This window comes from Hylobates moloch, unplaced genomic scaffold (assembly GCF_009828535.3).
Source record: "Hylobates moloch isolate HMO894 unplaced genomic scaffold, HMol_V3 SCAFFOLD_1, whole genome shotgun sequence".
In the NCBI taxonomy this organism is placed as follows: Eukaryota; Metazoa; Chordata; class Mammalia; order Primates; family Hylobatidae; genus Hylobates; species Hylobates moloch.
Window position 1 is genome coordinate 24,661,061 of NW_026652276.1, and position 10,274 is coordinate 24,671,334.

At 40.5% G+C, this 10,274-nt stretch overlaps 1 long non-coding RNA gene across 1 annotated transcript; it reads left to right on the top strand.

Moving 5' to 3' along the window:
* Positions 1–972: 972 nt before the first annotated feature.
* Positions 973–5,875, top strand: LOC131380883 (uncharacterized). The gene is made up of 4 exons (XR_009209165.1): positions 973–1,043; positions 3,920–3,988; positions 4,447–4,548; positions 5,749–5,875. It is a non-coding gene; the product is annotated as an uncharacterized LOC131380883 (long non-coding RNA).
* Positions 5,876–10,274: the final 4,399 nt, after the last annotated feature.

The following is a 10,274-nucleotide window of genomic DNA, read 5'->3' on the forward strand; positions in this document are numbered from 1 at the left end:
GGTTATCACCACCGATCCCACAGAAATACAATCTACCATCAGAGAATACTACAAACACCTCTACGCAAATAAACTAGAAAATCTAGAAGAAATGGATAAATTCCTCGCAAATACACCCTCCCAAGACTAAACCAGGAAGAAGTTGAATCTCTGAATAGACCAATAACAGGCTCTGAAATTGTGGCAATAATCAATAGCTTATCAACCAAAAAGAGTCCAGGACCTGATGGATTCACAGCCGAATTCTACCAGAGGTACGAGGAGGAACTGGTACCATTCCTTCTGAAACTATTCCAATCGATAGAAAAAGAAGGAATCCTCCCTAACACATTTTACAAGGCCAGCATCGCCCTGATACCAAAGCCTGGCAGAGACATAACCAAAAAAGAGAATTTCAGACCAATATCCTTGATGAACATTGATGCAAAAATCCTCAATAAAATACTGGCAAACCAAATCCAGCAGCACATCAAAAAGCTTATACACCATGATCAAGTGGGCTTCATCCCTGGGATGCATGCTCCATTTCTTAAAGGAAAGTATATTAAATAATTTGTGAGCATATTTTATTTAAAGCTACTCACCACAAGTGGGATGGCCACTAGAGTCTGGAGAGTCTCAAACTGTAACTCCTTGAATTCAGCTGGAGTCAGTATAGCATAGCAAAGTAGGGTGAGATTCAGGTTCCAATGGACTCAAGGGTGTGACTTGGCCAAGACAAGCTCCTGGGAGTGCCACCTCTGCCATCTCGCAAACCCCACACTCAGAACGAATTCATCTTTGGTTTAATACTCTGTTGCCATCTTGAAATTAAAATTCTTGGTATTTCTTAGTAATTTTGTTTTTGTATTTGTGTTTTGTAAGTGAGGTCCAATGATACTATAGAGCATGTGCAGGAGCAGAGGAGATAGCTACAATAAAAGCGTTTACTGACATTTCTTACTGTCCTATTTGCATATAGTGTTCATAAAATCCCATGAGCACAGGATTCTGATGAATCTGCAATGCACGGGAGCTCAGAGGGGACTCAAAGCAAGTACAAGGTAAGCATGTTATGTGTATGACTAAGGATGTGGGGACCACACCACTGACAGTCCCAGGAGGCCACATTTTTCATTCAAGCCAGAAAGAGGGCAGGACATTCTAAGAAACAAGAATTAGCAAGGGACTCTGTCATATCCTTTATTACTCATGTTACTTCCTCTATTAGTCAACCACTTGCACTGAAAATGATACCACAGAAGGAAAGAGAAAGATAGGGCAAACCATAGTGCCTTTTCTTTTCAGTCCTCTTACTCATCAGGAAGTCAAAGGTAGAGAGTGTTGATAGAATATGCATATTATTAAGAAGAAAAGTACAAATACTTGGTTTGGTGCAGTGTTTACAGTGTTCTGATAAGAGCAAAATATATATGCATGTACAAGCTATGAAGTATAAATTGTGTGATTTCAGCAATTTCTCATAGGAGTGAAATACTCTTATTTTGCATCTAAAAGTGTCATTGCACAATATCAAGATGAATGGTAAATCTATGCTAGTAATTTATCATTTCAATTTTTCTTTATTTAGAACATGAAATAGCAAATTGAAAAACACGACCATGACAAGTCAAGGGAGACTGTGAAGGAAATAAAAAAGCTTTATATTTTACTACCTCTAATGACAGTTTTCCCCTGCCTTTTATTTCAAAAACACATTCAGTCCGTAGCATATAATGAGGTTATGTAACCCTGAACAGATAGAAATGATCGAACTACAAAGGCATGGTAATTTATAGGTAGCTGAATGTAAAACATAAAAAATAGCATTCTCAAGTCGTTTTTTCAGAAGTCCATAGGTGTTGCTTATAAAATAGAGACTACAAAGCCTTGAAGAAAACAGGTTAGCAGGAGCAAGATATGGTTCAAACTGAGAGTCCTCTGCCAATTCAGCGGGATTGGTAAAATCCAGGGAGACAATGATTCTAATTTCAAGAAGAAAAGCACTAGACAGAAAAAAGGAACTGAGAAACTGAGAAGCAGAAGTATTATGTTGATGCAAAAGTAATTGCGGTTTTTGCGGTTACTTTTCGTGACAAAAATCGCAATTACTTTTGCACCAATCTAATATATATAGTAGGCCAAGGCAGTGGATCTGGTTTACAGATATTAGGGATGGATTGAAGGGAGGAAGGGGCAGAAAAAGAGACAACCAAATAGCTTAGACACATACTCCTAAGGCCAGAGCCTGGGCACCAGTAGCAGGGCTGAGTGATGTGGCCACGATCTTCAACTCAAAGAATGTTCAAGTAGGAGGGACCCCAGAACTCATCTAATTCAAACCACTTATTATCAGTGGGATAAAATGAGGCACAAAAAGGGACATGACTTATCCAAAACTATGGAATTTGTGAGTAACAGAAGAGAATATTTTAATTTATGCCTTTTCTGCTGTATCACAAAGTGAATTTATAGGCCAGGTGGGAAGACCTAGGATCTATACTAGAATATATCTTTCTCCCCTAGAAAGAGAAAGTAGAAAGACGATCAGTTCCACTTGGAAATAGCAATTATGGTAAAAGAACTAGCTCAAAATCCCATGCCCAAATTAACATCGGGTTCTCCAGCACTCACGAAGTTTAAGGCATGTGCTGGGTACAAGGAAAAAGCTCGAGGCTCCATGATTGTTTTCCTGCTAGACTGTTTGGCCCCTAAGGGTCAGGGACCAAATCTGATTTACCTTTCCATCTCTAACACCTGGACAATAGTCATCCTTGACTATTTGTTTTTAACAAGTAATTATTTTATTTCTAGGGCCCCTTGCATTTCTATTCTCCTAATATTACATATAAATTAACTGAGATAAGAGAAGTAAAGAGATAAGTCAGGGATCACAGAGTGAATGAATGAAGAGCAGAATTCAAGTCTACCTTTCTTGGGCTCTTTCTCCTCACCATTGCTGTTGCTATTCCCTCCAAAGGTTTAGGACAAAGGAAAGAGATGAAGCAGAAATGGATACAAAATTGAGAAATAATACAACAATTAAGCAATCTGAAAATCAAATTCTAGGAGAAAGATCTATGAACTGGAATATGAATATGTAGTAAGAGCTTCTTTAGAGTCTAAGGCTGGACTGTTCATAGGCACGTTGGCATTTGTAGCATCTAAAACAAGGCTTGGCATATACCTCCCATTGCTACTAAAATAATAGATAGTATATACTGTAGTTAGACTGTTCAGCAGCATATATCAAGTGCCAGCTTAGTGCTTCAAACTTGAGTTACGTTGACAGAAGCCTTCAAAACGATATTGTGTGAGATAAACACAATGGTTGCAGTCTGTGGCCTGAAATTCTTTTACTGTGGGAAAGCCAGTTTTAAAGATGATTTAAAGGTCAAATGAGGTCACCTCTAAAATAATGTAGCATTTACTGGACTGCAGTGGGCAAGGGAAAGCAAAGAGGTTTTTTGGAGAACTTAGACCTTGGAGAACAGTTATGCTCTTGGATGGCATTATCCAAAGATGGTGGCAGTGAGTGGAATCCAATAACCACACTACGAAAGAACATAATCTGAGCTATGGGTGAAGTAGGGGAGTGAGGGCCATAGACAAGAGGCCCTTCAGAGTTTCTCAAATCTTTAAATATCTTTCAAGAAGAGGGACCCTATAGCTCTTTCAGGACCATCACATCAGCTTATTTATGATACCATAACTCTAACTGTACTATAAGTCACCAGAATTGACAGCAATTTATATAGGTTTGATTTTTTTTAATGACTAGAGAAAAAAATAAGTATCAGTTACTTTCTTGACCTACCAGGCCAGTCTCTGCAGAAAGAGGGATAAAGCATCCTTGATGAGGAACAAATAAAATTATACTGTGAAGAAATTTCCAACTGCTCAGATCAGGATGTAATTCTCTTGTTTGTGTTTTTCTTAGAAAGCATTTCCATTTTGCCTGGCTCTGGAAACAAAGCCAATGTCTGCTTTAGAGGAACAGAGATTTCCAGTAAGTTGGGCTGGCAATAGTGGCTGGGTGGGTGGGATCATAGGGAGGGTTTGTGGGGGGACAGTTCTGAAACCCATGTGCAAGCCTAGAAAGGGCGAGATGGTTGGTTTGCCTTATATTCTCAGATCAACAACGCCTCTGAGACATTTTTATGGGCCAGGGAGGGATGAGACTGAGTCAGAAGACAGAGCCTAGACACCTCCAATACCCTTGCCTCAAATAATTAACAAACCACAAAAGCAGGGTGGGAAAGGAGGGAGGAAAGGAAGCAGAAGTGAAGAGAGACTGTTCTCCCACTGTCTGCTGGTCAGACCTAACAAGGTTATGCTTCATGCTGGGTTTCACAATAGCATCAACCTCAGGCTCAGAAGCATGTCTTAGAACAAGTCCCTGGAGATCAAGAACCATGTTCTTCTCTTCCTTCTCTCCAAATCACTTCCTTTTATCTATTTTTCCAGCATGGCGAATGAGAAAAAGGACACAGACCCAGGATTCAGAAAGGAAATGAGGACAGAGACTAACACTGTCTAAATACATAAAAGCAGAAGACATTTTCTCAGGTGAGTTATATACCTGCCTTATTCACATGATCTTCACAAGTCAGTCAGAAAACTTCGGTTTCAGTCCTGGTTCTTACACTAAAGGGTTGAACGACTGTGAACAAGTCCCATTAAGTTCTGCTTTCCTCACTGAGGAGTGCAGAGTGTGTATAAAATGGGAACAATGGTATTTTCCCAGCTACCCTAGAACATTGTTTCAAGAATCAAATGGGATAATAAAGAAGTATTTGGTGAGCTGTGAAATGCTGAACATATGTAAGGAATTATTATTTAGCCAATAAATGTCTCTCCAAGACACTAGTCTCCGAGATTGCTCCACTTGAGAGATAGCTCTCTTCTCTATTTACCTCAAACACGTATTCTGACTCCGATCCAAAGTCACTTGGAAATTGGCCTCAAAGATCTAACCATAGCCTTGGCACCAGACAGAAAATCAGATCTCACTTCCTGCCCCTGCCTTTGTTTGAAATATAGCTTCCAAACCAAGAAACAAAATCTCAAGCTCCATTAATAATGAAACAAGGAGGCTCAAAAGCCTCACATCCTAACATTGGGCTCAATGGAGAAGGAGGAAGCATCAGTGATGATGAGGAAAGGTACAAGTACAGGGTGAAGGTGGGAGTTGGCCTTAAGAGAGAGCTTATTGTCCTGATTGAGATAGGAAGGTATTAAAGAATGGTGTCTTCTGGGAGGCATCATTTTCCACAGATGGTCAGGAATGCCAAATCCATCCTAGACAAAATTAGAGCCTCTAGAGAAGAAAATTAGGAGAGACTGTGGGAAACTGGCAAGAAGAAATTTTAAAAGGGGGGAGAACACCGAATCACTTGATGACCTGCCATGTGCCAGAGGCTGTCTTATACATGTATCATACATCTGTGATCTCATGTCCTCCAGCCTGCATCCTGCCTCCTTTGCTGCTGATGTGCTAAGCCATTGGAGAGCAGACAGCTCTGGGTGGTCATGTTCTAGTAGCAGAAACCCTTCAGGAATTCAGACAGTACCCACCCATTGACTATTGGAAGAAAAAAAATCTGGGTCAAGATGAGAACTGACAGAGAAAAGGGAGGAAAGAAGAGAAATGGAGCTCAGGGTGGTGGTGATGGTAGAAGTGCATCTATTAGGACAATTTCCCAAGCAGCAACTATGGATTCCTCCACTTGCTTACACAGTGTCTCCTTCCTTTCCTTCCCTCCCCAGCCCTTGTCTCTACTGAACATCTGTCAACACTGGCCTCAACCACTAGATTCTATCATTGTGGTTAAAAGCTGAGATAAGCTTGGACTCAAGTCCTACTCCCTCCTCTTGCTTACTAGCTGTGTGGCCCTGCTATGTCAGTTAACACTAAGCCTCAGTTCCTCTTCTATTAAACAGCATTAATAATGCTTATTGTTTCCAAAAAAATTGAAATATATTTTGTATATAAATTGTTGAACCCAATGCCTAGTTTAATAATTGGAGTCTTTATAATTATTATTAATCATCCAGGTGTCATCTCGTAGCTATCACCACTTTCTCTAGGACAAACATTTATTAAGCACTTACTACTCACTATTGGATTAGGCACTGAGACTGTGAAGATAAAACAGACACAACTCCTGACCTCAAGGAGCAAATAATCGAATGCAAACAATGGGGTGTGGAGACCACAAGGAGATATACTGGCTGTGGTCCTATATTTGAAGGTTGTCACATGGACAGAGGGGTAAGTTTGTTTCAGAGGCTCTGGGGGTGAAGAGCCACTCTGGTGGTGAAAGTCAGGGCAATTTCAGCTGCTAGGAAGCTGCTGTGAATTCCCATGAGTGCGGCTGAGTCAGGGATCCTGCAGAGGTGACTCCTGTCTTGGGACATGCTGTGCTCTCAGTGGTTTTCAGGCTCTGCTCCATGCTGATTAGACAGGGGCTTTCAGGAGGCATCTCAGAGGCTGTTTGGTGAGGGAAGGAGGGTAGAGGTGATATAGGCCCTCAGCCTCCTTTTTGGGGTATTATCTAGGGCAGCATTGATTGTATCTGTTTTATAAACTGGAAATCTGAGTTAGACTCAAAGAAAAGATCAAGCTGCTAAAAATGTTCCGAAACCGCCAGGTTAAATTATTTCTAAGATCCTTTCCAAAGATGAGTTAGCATTCTCTAGCCTTTCTCAGTGCAGAGGTGTCTGAAACTGACACATTGCGGCATCATATTCATCCATGTTCAGAACCTGAAGACTCTGTGAACATCTGTGGCTCTTCATCCATAGTTCTTTAATTCTGCCGGGTTTTTTTTGCAGTATATTTCCTAATTTCTCTTTATCATCTCAGTCCTTCCCTACTTTTCCCATTAACATAGCTCATTCTCACCAATTCAGAAATCAGAGAAGAAGCAGATCCAAAGAGAGGTTTAACCTGTTGAGAATTACTAGAGAAGCAAGTTTTCTGCTTGCAGAAGGACCAAAGGCAAACATAACAATAGGTCAGGCAACTGCTGACTTTATTTAACTTGAACCCTATTACATCAGGCTATAGGTCAGAGGCCAGGCTGCCAGAAATATGCAAAAATAACCCCTCTGGAGAAATGAGAGGCTGATTGTGCCACTAAGGGGGCCTCTCTCCACTGTCGTATTCCCAAGGGGCCGGAAGGGGACTCTCAGGCTGAAAATAGGGCCTGGTATGAATTTTCTCATTACCAGAGAACTACTCCCAGATGGAGTTGAGTTCTACATCCCAATACAATTTGGATGTGAACAGGAATTCAAGGTCATTGTTGCCTTCTTTATCACCTTCTGACAAAGAACAAGGTTCCTTGTTTAAAAAATAAAAGAGAAAATGAAAGAGAGGGAAGGAGGGAGACAACAGAAGAAAGAAGAGAAGAGGAATCTTTAGAAAATAAAAATCACACACAGTAAATGAGTTCCAATGTGCTGCTTCAGAATAAGAGCCTGTGACACAATCATGGCCCTGGAGTTTTAAAACTCTAAATATTTTCAATGGGTTATAAATCTGAAACAGAACATGAAGTTGTCAAGACCTATGTGCACCCCTGCTGGTAGAAATAGCTCATCAGGCACTTTAATCACTGTATACAAAGGATATACCTCTTCATGTTTCCATGCTTCTATTCAAAATACACCCATTTTGTCCTTTGTCATGGCCACATATTAAGGGAAACGCCCATCTCTCTGTGAAAGCAGTCTGAACTAGCAATGTGAAATAATTGCTCTGCAAACTCTTCTAATTGCAGTGATCTGTTTCTTGTTAAGAAAATGTCAAAACCTAATATAATTCATCAACTCACCCATCTCCTTGAGTAAAAATGGGTTGAAATTATTCTTTTATGATGCTTCCTGTGTTTATAAGAAAGGATCCTAAGACAAATTTTATCTTATTCCTCTGCTAGGGAATTTATCTCATATGTGACCTGGATATTTTGCCCATAATTCCAGGAACTCTGCCTGGCTGGAGAGATGTTTGGAGCTCATCTGCCTCAAAGGGAGGGGAGAGTTATGTGGCACTGCACTAATGAGCTGACATGAAACCTTATGCACATAGGAATAAGTTAAGGAAAGCATTTCCCCTTTACTTGAGAGTTATCCTCTGCATGATTCTACAAAAATCTTCAGAGAGGAAGTCTCTGGAATGTAGCTGTCCTGTGCATTGATAGAGCATTGCTTTATTTAGTGGGTTCTCCGACATTTATCTAGGCATGTGTTCACAGCACTTTAAAGTGTCATGTAGGAGTCTCAAGATTTAGTTTCTTAGAGCCAGAAGCATGGGCAGAAGCCCACTGTGGGGTGTGAATGGATGAGTTTCAGGCTGATAATACTCACATCCTTGCTCTTCAAAGCTCTGAACTAATTGATACCTAGACCCAAGAATTCACTAGAGTTCATCAGCTTAATTGCTTTGGAAACTGAACTGGAGAGAACATTAAAATCTGAAGCCAAAGTAGGTGGCAACCTTATATTTTCTCTTAAGTTGAAACGTTGGGCCCCAAGGCTGAGTTGCATTTGCAGAGCTGATGCTTACTCAGACACGAGGGAAACTGCGCCTTCTCCTTGTCCAGGGACGGAGAGGCTCTTGGGGCTGGGGGCAGGGTGGAGAGTGAGGCCCCATGTATTCTGACTTTTAACTTTGCTGACTGCGGTCAAGCAGGAACATGGATCAGTGGATGATGATTCTTCTATGTATCATCAATCAAATAAATCTCCCCCTCCCGTGCGGAGAAGTTAACTGGGGTGGAAGGAAGGTCAGAGTTCTCAAGAGTGATCTGTCAGGGTAGAAGTTGCTTTCTTTGGAAACATGATACAGACCAGGGGTAAGAGAGAGCGTGGATGCTGAATGCTGGACACTAGCTGCCTGGGTTTCAATTCTCCTTGGGTCATTGATTGGATCACTTTAGAAAGGTTCTTATAACCTCTCTAAGCCTCAGTTTCTTCAGAGTAGAAAAGGGCCAGGTATATTTTTAAATCAGCTTGGCATAGTGGCATATGCCTGTAGTCTCAACAACTCGGGAGGCTGAAATGGGAGGATGGCCTGAGCCCAGAAGCTCAGGCTGCAGTGAGCTATGATTGCACCACTGCACTCCAGCATGGGCAATAGAGGAAGACTCTGGCTCAAAAAGTAAAAATTTTAAAAAGTAAGCAATTTAAAAAGGGATAATAATAGAGCTTTTAAAAAAAGTGTGATTTTTTTTTCATACTATTGCTTAAAGAAAAAATGAGTTGAAGTCTTCAGCACGACGCATGAGCAGCAGAGAGGGCTAACTATATATTCACTATTCTGAGTTATTTGATTACTTGGGACAGAAGGGATGGTCTTTTTTTTTTTTAATAGACCAATCATTATGTTTAATCAGCTTTCATTTCTGAAATATCCCGGTATTTTGGATATAGTCCATAGTCCTTTTTTTTTTTTTTTTTTCTAAACAGCTTTATTAAGGTGGGGTTGGTAAACAAAAAAACTGCACCTACTACTGTACAATTTGATGAATTTGGACATATTCAAAGGGTTGGGGTTTGTGGGGAGCCTTCTTTCTTCTTCCTTCTTTCTGCTTTCTGATTTCTGCTTTTGTCTTTAAGTTTCCTGCTTCACACCCATGCTTCTGTGCTTCGGTGATGACACAAGGATAGAAAACCCAAATCTCTTGAGACAGTGTGGTGTAGGCAAGAATAAGCAACCTTCTGCCAAGACTCAATCTTTCAAAAATTGAGCACCCATTTTGTGTAGAGCAAATCAGGATGGTAACATACAGAGTATACTCTTCTGTACCAAGGGAAAGCCCCCTCCCCTGTAATTTGGCTGCATTCACCCAGACGTTGGTCTTGGGGAAAGACCTGATGGTGCATATCTCTTGTCTGAGACCAGCCCTACCATGAAGATGGAGCTCATGGTAAAAGCTTTTCAGTAAAAGCTTTTACTGAAGCTCATTTCCTCGGCAGCCTATTTCCCTTGGAGGCCCTCTGGTAGTCAAACCATGGGGCCAACTTGAAATGCTCTGGTGAATTGGATCAAAGTGGGAAGACCAGAGTTCCTTGAATTATACTGAAGAGAGACACTGATAACTTACACAAGTTGAGAGTATGAGAATAATAATTAGGATAGTTGGGAATCAACATTTTAAAATATTTTTTCAAATTGTATGTGTTATATTTGTTTTAATCAAAAGATTAAATCTTGGGTTTAATCACTGACTTTATTGGACTTATATTTTGGTTTCCTTGTTCTTGGATTTCTATATTTCCTATTATAT